Source organism: Aotus nancymaae, unplaced genomic scaffold (genome assembly GCF_030222135.1).
Source record: "Aotus nancymaae isolate 86718 unplaced genomic scaffold, 86718_ANA_hifiasm-v0.15.2.pri h1tg000019l, whole genome shotgun sequence".
Lineage (NCBI taxonomy): Eukaryota > Metazoa > Chordata > Mammalia > Primates > Aotidae > Aotus > Aotus nancymaae.
The window spans coordinates 23216672-23230714 of NW_026988431.1; the positions used below are offsets into that span (position 1 = coordinate 23216672).

The following is a 14043-nucleotide window of genomic DNA, read 5'->3' on the forward strand; positions in this document are numbered from 1 at the left end:
AAGGCAAGGGGGACTGGAGGGAGATGGGGAGTGACTGTTTAATGGATATGGGGTAATTTTTAGAATAGAGTAATAAAAATGTTCTAAAATTGACTGTGGTTATGCTTGCACAACTCTGTATATACTATAATCCATTGAATTATACACTTCAATGGATGAATTGTATGACATGTTCTTTATATTTCAGTATAGCTGTTAAAAAATAAGATGTATTAACCTTTGTAGGACATGTCAATAGTACTAAAAAAAAAAAAAAGAAAGTAAAAAGTACTTTACATCCCCAGTGTTCCTTTGTCAATAACTGTGGCAATATGGCATCATTTTAAGTGACTGCTTAATAAATTTCCTTGAGTAGATGTATTATAATTTGCTTAATTAATTTCCTAATAATAACCATTTAGATGGTTTCCAATAAGAAATGTTGTAAGCAGGATCATTGTATGTATATTTTTATGCACTTGTCTTTTCAGGATAAATTTTAGAAGTGAAATTGTTGAGTCAAAGATTAAGTACGTTTAACATTTGGATCATATTTCTAAATTACCACTTGGTAAGATGCTCCAGTTTGCCTTTCTCCAGTGTTACGTGATAACATATGAATGGCCGTACTCTTGCCACTGCTGGATATTGTCAGTATTTTTATCTTCATCAATTGGGGGAAAATTAACTTATTTTTATTTGTATTTATTTGTGCAACTTGTTACATATCCCTTAAAAACTTTTTTTTTGTTGTTTATTTCTTGTCCTTTTTTCCATTGAGGTAATGATCTATCTTTGTATTAGTGTGTAGTAAGTCTTTTTATATTAAGAATATCTACTTTGGGTCAGTTGACTCTTCCTTTCATGAAAAGTTTCTCTGTAGCATGTGATTAGGTTTGATAGCATTTTACCCACAATGGAACTACTACTTTTTTTGCTTATCCATAGAAGCAACTTCTAATCCAGTCACACTTTTTCATAAAATTGCAACAATTAAGTCATGTCTTCTCGTTCCACTTCTAATTCTTGTTTTGTGACTGTTTTGACCCTGTCCTCAGTTCTTTCCTCCATGGAAATATTGAAAACTCCTACCAGTCATCCATGAGGGTTGAAATAATCTTCTTCCAAACTCCTGTTAATGTTGATATTTTGACTTCCTCCCATGAATCATGACATACTCTTTGTGGCATCTAGAATGATGAATTCTTTCCAGAAGGTTTTCAATTGACTTTGCCCAGATTCATCAGAATAATTACTATTTATGGCAGCTATAGCTTTAAAAAATGTGTTTCTTAAATAATAAGGCTTCAAAATCAGAATTGCTTCTTGACCCATGGGCTGTAGAATGGATATTGTATTCACAAGCATGAACACAACATTAATCTCCTTGTACATCTGTATCAGAGCTCTTGGGTGACCAGGCACATTGTCAATGAGCAGTAGTATTTTGAAAGGGATCTTTTTTTCTGAGCAGCAGGTCCACAGTGGGCCTAAAGTATTCAATAAACCATACTGCAAATAGATATGCTGTCATCCAGGCATTTGTAGATCCTTTTCTAGAGCACAGAGTAGATTTAGCATAACTCTTAAGGGCCCTGAGATTTACCAAATGGTCAATGAACATTGGCTTTAATTTAAAGTCACTAACTGCATTAGACCTTAACAGGATAGTCAACCTTCCTTTGAAGTCAGGCACTGATTTCTCCCGTCTAGCTATGGAAGTCCTAAATGGCATCTTCTTCCAATACATTGAAAGAAGATACTGTATACTGTTTTGTCTACATTGAAAATTTGTTGTTTAGTGTAGCTACCTTCATCAGTTATCTTAACTATTTTTGATAACTTGCTGCACTTACTAGTAAGCACTTACTGCTTCACTCTGCATGTTAATGTTACAGAGAATCCTTTAAAAAATACTATAGAAATCAGTGTCTGCTAGCTTTCATATTTTCTTCTGTAGCTTTCTCACTGCTCTCTCTTATCTTCATGGAATTGAAGAGAATTAGGGTCTTTCTCTGAATTAGACTGTGGTTTAAGGGGATGTTGTAGCTGGTTTGATGTTCTGTTTAGACCACTAATACTTTCTTCATATCGGCACTAAGGCTGTTTTACTTTCTCATAATTCATGTGTTCATTGGAATAACACTTTTAGTTTTCTTTAGGAACTTTTCCTTTGCATTCGGAACTTGGCTGTTTGGTTCAGGAGGCCTAACTTTTGGCCTATCTTGACTTTAAAAGTGCCTTCCTCACTAAATCATTTCTAACTTTTAATTTCAGGTGAGGGGCATAGGACTCTTTCTTTCAGTTGAACATTAAGAGGCCATTGTAAGGCCATTAACTGACCTAATTTCAATATTGTTGTGTCTGAGGGTATTGGGAGGCTTGAGGAGAGAAGGGAAAGATGGAGGAGTGGCTGATCTTTGGAGCAGTCAAAACACATTCATTGATTATCTGTGTTAATAGTTGGGGTTTGTGGTGCCTCAACATACAGCGTAATTATAATAGTAATATCAAAGACCACTGATCACAGTTCACCATAGCAGATATAATAATGAAAACATTTGAAATATTGTGAGAAGTATGATAATGTGACATAGAGACATAAAGACAGCATGTACTGTTGGAAAAAATATTGTATCACACATACATGTAATAGACTTGCTTAACACAGGATTACCACAAACCTTCATTTATAAAAAAAAAAAAAAATGCAGTATCTGCAAAACACAATAAAACAAAGCTCAATAAAAGGAGGTATGCCTGTATTTTCAGCTTGCTTGTGGAGTTTAATTTAATTCTTTTTAGGAAATCAGTTAACAGAATTGAAAAATGACTTGGTTGAAAACTTCCTACTCTTAAGGTAAAAGTTTGCATTCTGTATTGGGGAAACTGATTCCATGTCAAAAACCTGTACTAGTCAGTTGTGTATTTGGGTATTGTGCTGAGTAGAGTGATCACAAGCCCAGTTTCCTTGGTACAGTTCCTCTGTTTGCCTGTCATCCTGCCTTAATTATTTTTAGCCCTCATGTATTAGTTTTCTGTAACTTCTGTGCAAATTATCACAAATTTAATTGTTTAAAACTATACAAGTTTTTAATTCTATAGCTCTATAGGTCAGAAGTCCAGTATGAGAGGTAGCATGCTAAAGTTCAAGTGTCAGAAAATCCGTTTCCTGTGTATTCAGGTTTTTGGCAGAACTCAGTTCCTTGTGATTGTAGGACCCAGATCCCCATTTTCTTGTTGTCTGTCAACTCAGGGCTGTTCCCAGCTTCTTTTGGGGGGCTATGATTTACGTATAAAGGTGCTACGTGTTTTGTAGTATGACTGCTTACATCACTGTTTTACTTCTTTCTCACTAAAGCTTATTTTTCTCACATTCCTCAGTGTGTAGTAACAAGGTAACTAACGAGTCCTGAGTTTGAAGCATCTAAATTTGTATTGCTGCTTGTGCTTGACTCTGTTCTTACACTGTTACGCTTGAAGGAGAGGAATTAAGACAGACTTTTTTCCTCCCTCTACCTTTAGACTTTATTTTATACTAAAGAATTAGCTGGGCATTACATTTATTTAAACAGCTGCTATAGAAACAAATAATTTTACTAGCCCAGCTGCCTATTAATAAAGTATTTGAATGTTTTCACTTTTTAGAAATTTTTTATTAGATTAGATTACATTAATCAAAGACAACAATTATGTATTTTATGTGTATCTTATGGCTACATTACCATTTATGTCTGTTCTTCAACTTAAATTTGAAGTCTGGAATTTCCCCACAGCAGAGAATATAATTTGTTTTCAAATGGATTAACTTGGTCTTTGGACAGCCTAAAAAGAAGACTGATTTGTGCTCGCTTCAGCAGCATATATACTAAAATTGGAAGGATACAGAGAAGATTAGCATGGCCTCTGTGCAAGGATGACACGCAAATTTGTGAAGCGTTCCATATTTTTAAAAAGTCCAGGTCCAGACAGGTTCACAGCCAAATTCTACCTGACGTACAAAGAGGAGCTGGTACCATTCCTTCTGAAATTATTCCAAACAATACAAAAAGAGGGAATCCTCCCTAACTCATTTTATGAGACCAACATCATCCTGATACCAAAACCTGGAAGAGATACAAAGAAAACTTCATGCTAATATCCATGATGTACATTGATGCAAAAATCTTCAATAAAATACTGGCAAACTGATTGCAACAGCACTATCCATCACGATCAAGTTGGCTTCATCCCAGGGATGCAAGGCTGGTTCAACATATGCAAATTGTGAACGTAATCCATCACATAAACAGAACCAGAGACAAAAACCCATGATTATCTCAATAGATACAGAGAAGGCCTTTGACAAAATTCAACAGCCGTTTATGCTAAAAACTCTTAATAAACTAGGTATTGATGGAACGTACCTCAAAATAAAAGCTATTTATGACAAACCCACAGCCAATATCATACTGAATGGGCAAAAACTGGAAGCATTCCCTTTGAAAACTGGCACTAGACAAGGGTGCCCTCTCTTACCATTCCTATTCAACATAGTATTGGAAGTTCTAGCCAGAGCACTCAGGCAAGAAAAAGAAATAAAGGGTATTCAGTTGGAAAAAGAGGAAGTCAAATTGTCTCTATTTGCAGATGACATGATTGTATATTTAGAAGACCCCATTGTCTCAGCCCAAAATCTCCTTGAGCTGACAAGCAACTTCAGCAAAGTCAGGATACAAAATCAATGTGCAAAAATCACAAGCATTCCTATACATTAGTAACAGACAGAGAGTCAAATCATGAGTGAACTCCCATTCACAATTGCTACAAAGAGAATAAAATACCTAGGAATACTAACTAACTAACAAAAGATGTGAAGTACCTCTTCAAGGAGAACTACAAACCACTGCTCAAGGAAATAAAGAGAGAGGACACAATCAGATAAAACATTCCACGCTCATGGTTGGGAAGAATCAATATTGTGAAGAGGACCATACTGCCCAAAGTAATTTATAGATTCAGTGCTATCCCCATCAAACTACCATTTACCTTCTTCACAGAACTGGCAAAAACCTCCTTAAACTTCATACGGAACCAAAACAGAGCCCAGATAACCAATACAGTCCTAAGCAAAAAGAGCAAAGCTGGAGGCATCACACTACCTGACTTCAAACTATACTACAAGGCTACAGTAATCCAAACAGCATGATTCTGGGACCAAAACAGAGATACAGAACAATGGAACAGAACAGAGGCCTCGGAAGTAATACCACACATCTACAACCATCTGACCTTTGACAAATGGACAAAAGCAACGGGGAAAGTATTCCCTGTTTAATAAATGGTATTGGGAAAACTGGCTAGCCATGTGCAGAAAGCTGAAACTGGACCCCTTCCTTACACCTTATACAAAAATTAACTCCAGATGGATTAAAGATTTAAATATAAGACCTAACACCATAAAATCCCTAGAAGAAAACCTAGGCAATACCATTCAGGACATAGGCATAGGCAAGGACTTCATAACTAAAACACCAAAAGCAATGGCAACAAAAGCTAAAATGGACAAATGGGATCTAATTAAACTTAAGAGCTTCTGCACAGCAAAAGAAACAATCATTAGAGTGAACCGGCAACCAACAGAATGGGAAAAAATTTTTGCAAGCTACCCATCTGACAAAGGGCTAATATCCAGAATCTACAAAGAACAACAAACAACCTCATCAAAAAGTGGGTGAAAGAGATGAACAGACACTTCAAAAGAAGGCAGTTATGTTGCCAATAAACATGAAAAAATGCTCATCATCACTGATCATTAGAGAAATGCAGATTGAAACCACATTGAGATAGATATCTCACACCAGTTAGAATGGTGATCATTAAAAAAATCTGGAGGCAACAGATGCTGGAGAGGATGTGGAGAAATAGGAATGCTTTTACACTGTTGGTGGGAGTGTAAATTAGTTCAACCACTGTGGAAGACAGTGTGGCAATTCCTCAAGGATCTAGAAATAGAAATACCATTTGACCCAACAATCCCATTACTGGGTATATACTCAAAGGATTATAAATCCATCTATTATACAGACACATGCACATGTATGTTCATTGTGGCACTGTTTATAATAGCAAAGACTTGGAACCAACCCAAATGCCCATGGATGATAGACTGGACAGGGAAAATGTGGCACATTTACACCACGAAATACTATGCAGCCATAAAAAATGATGAGTTTGTGTCCTTTGTAGGGACATGGATGAATTTGGAAACCATCATTCTCAGCAAACTGACACAAGAACAGAAAACCAAACACCACATGTTCTCACTCATAAGCAGGTGTTGAACAATGAGAACACATGGACACAGGGAGGGGAACATCACAGATTGGGATCTGTTGTGGAGTGGGGGACTAGGGGAGGGATAGCGGGGGTTGGAGAGATTGGGGAGGAATAACATTAGGAGAAATACCTAACGTAGGTGATAGGGGGATGGAGGCAGCAAACCACCATGGCATGTGTACACCTATGTAACAATCCTGCACGATCTGCACATGTACCCCAGAACTTAAAAAAATAAAAGACCAATTTGTGATTTTCTATATTTCGTTTTAATAAACTAAATAGATATTTGATACTTGCTAATTTATACACACTTGGGTCCTTAATTTAATAATCCATCTGCATTTTGATTAATTAATGCGTAAGATAAAACCAATGCTACATACTTCTAACGTTAATTTCTTTTCAGTTTACAACACGAGTTTTACACTCCATTTGCTGTCAGTGAAAATGTAGGCAGCAGACACACCAGGTAGTTATTATCACTGAGTTCCCTATATCATACAGGGAAAGTATATTTATATGCCATACAGAAAATCTAACACACATAAAGAACCACTTAGCACTTTTAAGAACATATCTGACATATTGGTTAGCTTAAATATTTTTTAGTAGAGTTAGACCCCCACGTACAGTGCATACATTCACATAAAATATCAGAACAATTCCTTGTGCTGATGAGTGAGCATCTCTCTTCTTTGTGTATGATGGTAAAGATCAGGGTTTATAAAACTTTTCCCTTTCTGTTGGAATTCTAAATCTTGATACAATTAAACCATTCTGAGAGTTCTTCAGATAAAGTTACATTCTGGAAAATGTTTTTTTCTAAAGCCTTATTTTACATCTACATTTATGTTTCATCCTGAGTCTCTTTTCTTGAAGTTTATGTTGCTATTCTCTGTTCTAGGCCCACGGTGAAGTGGGGGAGGGGTGAGGACTTTTCTTTATTTCTGTTTTCCCTGTGAATTCTATGTTTTTCTGCAGGCTCTACCGTGTAAATTTGTGTGTGTGTGTGTGTGTGTGTTTATTTTTTTTTTTTCCTGAGATGGAGTTTCACTCTTGTTCCCAGGCTGGAGTGCAGTGGCGTGATTTTGGCTCACTGCAACCTCCACCTCCTGGGGTTTAGCGATGTTCCTGTCTCAGCCTCCCAAGTAGCTAGGATTACAGCTGTTTGCCATAACACCTGGGTAATTTTCTACATCTTTAGTAGAGATAGGGTTTTGCCATATTAGCCAGGCTGGTGTTGAATTCCTAGCCTCAGGTGATCCACCTGCCTCAGCCTCCCAGAGTGCTGGGATTACAGGTGTGAGCCACCACACCTGGTGTGGTGTATTTTTAAAAATATGTACAGTACTTGTTAGATTTTTTCTCATTGTAATATTTTATAGCATTTAAGAAATATAAAAATATAGTGTATAGTTTATGTGGATACTGGCCTAAACTTGAGAGAGTAGTAATAAGAGCTAATGCAAATGTGAAATAATAGGGAAGTGAATATAATTTAATTGATATATAAAGCATAAAGAGCACACAAAAGTGTTTCTTTGTTTTTTGTTTTTTTTTAATATTGTATCAGCATTTATTTTACATGCTATATGAAATCAGGACATTTTAAAAAGAAAATGTCCTAGCTTTTTCCTTTAGTGAAACAAAACAATAAGAAATAATATGTTTAAAAGTGTTTGTTTCCTCAGATATTTAGTTTTTCTGTCTTGTTAATATACTAATATAGCCTCTATCTCTCAAAAAAACACCAAAGAATATTTAAAAATTATTTTTCCTTGCAGTATATTCTAAGATCCTGCATGTTTAACAATGTTGGGCAAAGTTTTTGCAAGTACTCTCTTTATGGCCCATGTTCTCCTTTTTTGAGTTATTCCTTCCCAACTGGAACTATCTTATATAGTCGTTCCATTTTATTTTACTTTAATTTCCTCAAGTGTATTTATAGATTTTGTTAGTGTAGTATAATTTTTAGTCTCTGCTCTTTATTCTTCCCTTCATTTTCAAGATTTTAAATCGTTACATCTTCACGGAGAACTCTAAAATCTATAGCTCTACATTTGACCTCATTTTTATGTTTCCATCTCTCTGTCCCCTCACAGTGAATGTCTGGAACCAGAAGCGTCATCTTGCCACTGACCTGTTTGCTGCAATCAGATCCAGCCATTCTTTGTTCCCCACTATTATCCTTTAGGCTCTTTATCTTAGATCTAGGAATTCCTTGTCTTGTTCTCTCTTACCCATGATATCTCATTAGTCAATGTGTTGTTTTAGTGGTTTTTGCTTCTGCCAGTTCTATACCACTCTCAAAAGCCTAGATGACTCCTTTGCAGCCTTATTCCTGGAATACTTTAGAAGTCTCTTAATTTGTATCCCTGCTGTACTCAAAATCTGTCCTATGCATTGCTGTCAGATTAATCTTCCTATAGCATTGCTTTTACCCAGACGATCTCCCACTTAGGAACCTTCATTGGCCCCACTTTGCCTAGAGTTTGCAATTTAGAATTTTCAGCCTGGTATTTAAGGTTCCCTCATACATTTTTCCTAATGTTCAGCTTTAGTTTTTTTCCTCCTGTGGCCAGTAACAAAAACACTTTTACTTCTGTCAGGATAGTCCGAACATACTGAGAATATTTTTACATTGGCATATCCTTTTTCATTTCACAGTGTTTTATGTCTTTTCTACATTTTGCTCTATGATGTCCTTTCTACTTTTTTTGTCCACCTAAAGCTTGTGTAGTTTTTCCAACATGCAGCTGTCTTGCTTCCTTTGTGAAGTCTTTCTGCAGTGGTTCTGCTGTGATTTCACCATCTTCTGGATTGCTGTTTTGCTTTGTTGCTACTCACAAAGCACTTTCTGTTCAATATTTTGCACTATTACTTACTTTTATTTTTTGCATGGGTCTAGGTCCTATGTTGCTGACTGGATTTTAAGTGTTAAGCAAGCAGGGACCGTGTTGTATTTCTTTACATCTTTCCTAGTCAAGAAATGCCCACTTACTTTTTTTCACATAAGGTTGTCTACACTCAAGCACCATTGATAAAAAGTTAAATAAGAACGATATGGATTCAGCTTTCATGGACTTTATATTCTGGAAGAGAGAGAAAGATGTTCTGCAGCTAATTTCATAATTACCTACTTAGTTACAGTTGAGGAATGTGGTTTGTCATTTTTTTTGACAAGCAAAAAACCTAGAAAATCGCCTCCTTTTTTCCCCTCTGTCATTGGTATTTATAATTTTTCCTCACAAACAAATTTTGATAGGGTAAATTATTCTTGAAAGTGTGGGTTTTCAAATGGTCCAACTTAATTCTTTTCTTCTAAATATACATAATGCTGTATAGCTGGGTAAATTCAGTAAATGTAATGGAAAGAATGATACATGCCTGATATTAAAATAATTGTAAATTTTGTGTCATTTATGTGATACATAAACTCATAAAATAATTAAAAGATAATGAAAATAATTCCAAAAGGAAGATTTTCTAAACTAAAACCATTAGGAATTGTTAGTTAATGTACTAAAGCTCTCTTTTTTAGGAGAATAAGATTAGATTAAAAGTAGACCCATTATTCTTAGATATGTTATTTTAACCTCAGGATTTTTTTCTAGTGGCTTGAACAATGTCATGTATTTCATAGATATGATTTTTTGAGATTGTAATAACCTAGAGAGTTAATGTTGAAAGAATGGCAAAATATGCAGTAAAACTAAAAATCATTGTATTTGCAAATGTAAAAAACATAATTTACATAAATGGTATAGTTAGGAACATTATGAATGTAAATATGCTTTCTCTGTTTTTCATCTTGTAATGCCCAATTCTTTGTCCAGTTAGAGATGGAGAATGGTACTGAGATGACTGTTTAAGCTGTTACAACAGCTTTAAGAAAGTTAAATATCGTTGATGTAAATATGAGGAGAGAAGAGAATATTTATCTCCAGTAAGTGACATGAAAAACCATGATAAGAATAACAGGCAGTGGGTGTACCTTAAGTAGTAAAATCCCTGAATTCAGATGCTAATTATAAGCACAAGGACACTTTGTATATTGTCTTTAGTCAAAGTGTAATTCAGAGTTCTTGAAGTGCTGAATATGGCCTTTGTTTTTTTATTTCCTCTTAGCATATATATTAAAAAAAACAGTAAGACACTTCTGCTGGACTGTGATTTTGATGGATATAGGTGGAATATTAAACCATATGCTATAAAGATAAATTCAAATGATTGCTCTTGGGTTGTCCTTATTGTGTGAATTCCCTGCTTCCTACTATTAAAAACCAAGTGTTTAGTAGTAAAGGTAAAATTATTTAAACATATTTGAGCACATTTTACTTGATATCTGTGGTTTACCAAGGACTTTAAGGCTTAGATTTTGAAAGGTTGTATTAATACTGGTATTAAGTGTATATCTGTTTAGATTATTCTGGACTTTACATTTTATTTTAGACATCATCTCTGGCATCTTGTCATAAAAGTTATGTGTTGTTTTACTTCATTAGCAGTATTAACATTTGTAAGTATCTGAGAAGAAAACTTCTGCATTTTGAACAGTACCTTTCATTGGTGGTTTTCTAACATGTTATTCAGTTGTTGAAAGGCGTGTAGTACAGAGATACTCTGTTCTTAGAAAGTAATGGTCTTTTAAGTTGTAGAGTAGTAGGAAAAGTCTGATAGACTTAAATTATTTTAAAAACTTTGTTTTTAGAAATAGAGGTATAAGAAAACCTTTTGTAATCTTGCCCTTTTTTTTTGTTCTTAGGTATGCTTTTTATTTAGCTTTTAGTAACTTGTAATTTAAGATCACAGTTATTAGGTGTATTTCTGCATTTTACATATCACTCCCAGATGCTACAGTATTAGTTTTTATCACTGCATATTTTATGAAATGTCAGCCTTCTGTTGGCTGTTCAGGCAGCATTGTTAGTGATCAAAGACACAACATAAAGGAGAGGAATCTAAACAGTTGGCTTATCTTTGTCCTTCATTGTGACAAAAGTACTCTAAAATTACTTAATTATAAAAAGTCAAATAAAGGCATCATGTAACATTTAAAGAAATAAATATCTTAGTGTTTAAGTGAAATAAAAACTCAATGTTTAATATCAAAAACATAGTTATAAAGAGAAATACTATCTAATTTACAAAGTTTTCCTTGTAAAGGAATGAGGGTAATATGTCATGTGTAATTTTGTAGTACTTTGCTAAAAGACAATGCTGTGCCTAGGAAAAGCCACACAGTGTTTGACATCATAAGAGGTTACTCAGTATAAACCCGTAATTTTGTTATACAAAATATGTTCTAGAAAATTGGTTATTAGCTTTAGTATGTGCATTAAGTTGTAGGTGAACCAGTTTATTAAACTGTTTTCTTAAAGTGACCTACTTTGCATTTAAAAACTACTTCATAGTGGGAACCATTCTTTAAAAAATAAAGTAAAACAAAAACTACTTCATAGATTTAAAGATCCTTTTTTTCCTTTATTTCAGTGATATCAGTATCAAAATAAAAGTATGGAATGGGAGAAAAATTCTGAAAGCCCGAAAGAAAATCTGTAAGAATAAAATTCTTGAATGATTTTGATCAGCTGTTGTGTATGCCCTACACAGCAGTTGGTTCAATCAATTTTATGTTTTGGGATGGTTTTATTAAAATGAGCTGCTGCTTTCAGTAAATCATTGAGAAAGATGCTGGCTTTATACATGTCTTTTTTGGTTGGGGGCAGGGCTTACAATTGTAGCCTTGTAAGTCAGTAAAATTGGAGAGAGTTCCTGGCTGCCATGAAAGTCAGTGTGTTGTATGGGCATTTGGAAATAGAAGTAGAATGAAGATTTAGACTAAAAATGATTTTATATAAATGTACTTTTATAGCTCTCTGCAGGAAACTGCCATTTCTAGTAAAAAGTAATCATCAGCAGATAATAAGGATTTAAGTGTATCTTCAGTTTTGTGTACAGTTTCTGTTTTTATAAATGAATGAAAGTTAATTGTTTTCCAGTGTAAGAATTAAATCTTTGGAAAGCAATTTGAAAGACATAGCCATTGGATATGACTTAGAGGCCTCAAGATTTTGTCTTGGTATGCTTTATGCACTTACTACCCAAACTATGGTCTGTACATAAACAGTATTGGTGTTACTTGAGAGCTTCCTAGATATGCAGAATCTCAGGCCTAATCCCATACCTGCTAAATTAGAATCTGTGTTTCATCAAAATTCCTAGGTAATTCATATGAATATTAAACTTTGAGAAGCACTACCATAATTTAGACCTCTCATTTTCTCTGTGTGTATGTGTGTTTTAGTTGTGGGGTGCTTATATTCAGTTCAAGAATTGGAAGAGGAAGTGGAAACTCACACCAGAATTTTAGTGGGTGCCCGGGAGTAGACAGAGAGTTAATTTAGAGTTCACAGGCTTTTGGTCTTTAAGAAATTGCAGTTTGATTCAGTAGCCACTTTGTGTATTATATAGAAAGCTTCATGTTACTGGTAATATTAATCAGTTATTTTCCTTTGAGCATGTCAGTATCCTCTCATGTTCTCAGATACTTAACGATGTTTTGTGCCACTCATAATGTAGTAACATTTCCAAAGTGTGTTCTATGGTATATTTTTTTCTAGGAGATGCTTGGAGTATAAAGATCCTATGGTCACATAAATCCAGAAAGCACTGAATACTTTCTTTCCCATAAGAGAATTAAAAGACCCGAGAACCTGGTGTAATTTAGTTCAATTCAGTGTTTTCCAAATTTACTTGACTATAGCATCCTCTGTTGTTTTCTTTTTTTAAACAATCTTTAAATTTTTTTAAACATGTGCACAAACTGACTTCTTTCCACATTTATTTATCTTAGTCAAAATAAGAGATATGGACAACTTCTGAAATTGTCATGATGTTATGACACATAAAACATTCTTTCTGGTATTTCTACATATAAATGGTACTGGTGTGGCTCTTGTGTACTGAAGGGGCTAAACATGCAGACATTTTTGAGAACTGGAGTAACTAAGAAGTCATAATTTAGAACAGGAGTCCCCAGTTCCCCGGTCATGGACTGGTACTGATCCATGGCCTGTTAGGAACCGGGCCGCACAGCAGGAGGTGAATGGTGAGCAGGCGAGCATTGCCACCCGAGCTCCGCCTCCTGTCAGATCAGCAGCAGCATTAGATTCTTGGAAGTGCGCAAACCCTATTGTGAACTGTGCATGCAAGGGATCCAGGTTGCGCATTCCTTATGAGAATACAATGCCTGATGATCTGAGGTGGAACAGTTTCGTCTTGAAACCATCTCTCCTCAGCTCCCTCCTGATTCGTGGAGAAATTGTCTTTCATAAAATGAGTCCCTTGTGCCAAAAAGGATGGTGACTGCTGAATTAGAAAGTGAGCATTGAACTGATTCCAGTCAGATTTGATGGATGAATGAAAGGGAGAAAATTGACTATTCTTAGTGTTTGCTGGAAAGAGGAAAACCATGAGCAATGGAATAAATTAAACATTTCAGTTGAATAAATGTTTACTGAATTGCTATTAAAGAATAGGCTCTGTACTTGGCCTTGGGCAAACAGTAGTGAAAAATATAGTCTGCCCTCTAGTTGCTTATTGGAGTGAGCATAGTACATTCTGATAAATGTACAAAAGCTGGAATGCAGAACATAGGATTTTCCTTGTGGATTTGTTAAAAGAAAAAAAAAAATTGGCCAGAATACTATATCCTGGAGTACTAGAGACAGGACATAACTG

General features: G+C 35.0%; 1 protein-coding gene and 1 non-coding gene across 2 annotated transcripts in view; both read left to right on the forward strand.

The window, feature by feature from the left end:
* Positions 1-14043, forward strand: part of TBC1D5 (TBC1 domain family member 5) — a 561805-nt gene that overhangs the window by 92794 nt on the left and 454968 nt on the right. The gene's annotated exons all lie outside the window — the stretch shown is intronic.
* On the forward strand, positions 3824-3930 carry LOC135275914 (U6 spliceosomal RNA). The gene has a single exon (XR_010343504.1). It is a non-coding gene; the product is annotated as a U6 spliceosomal RNA (small nuclear RNA).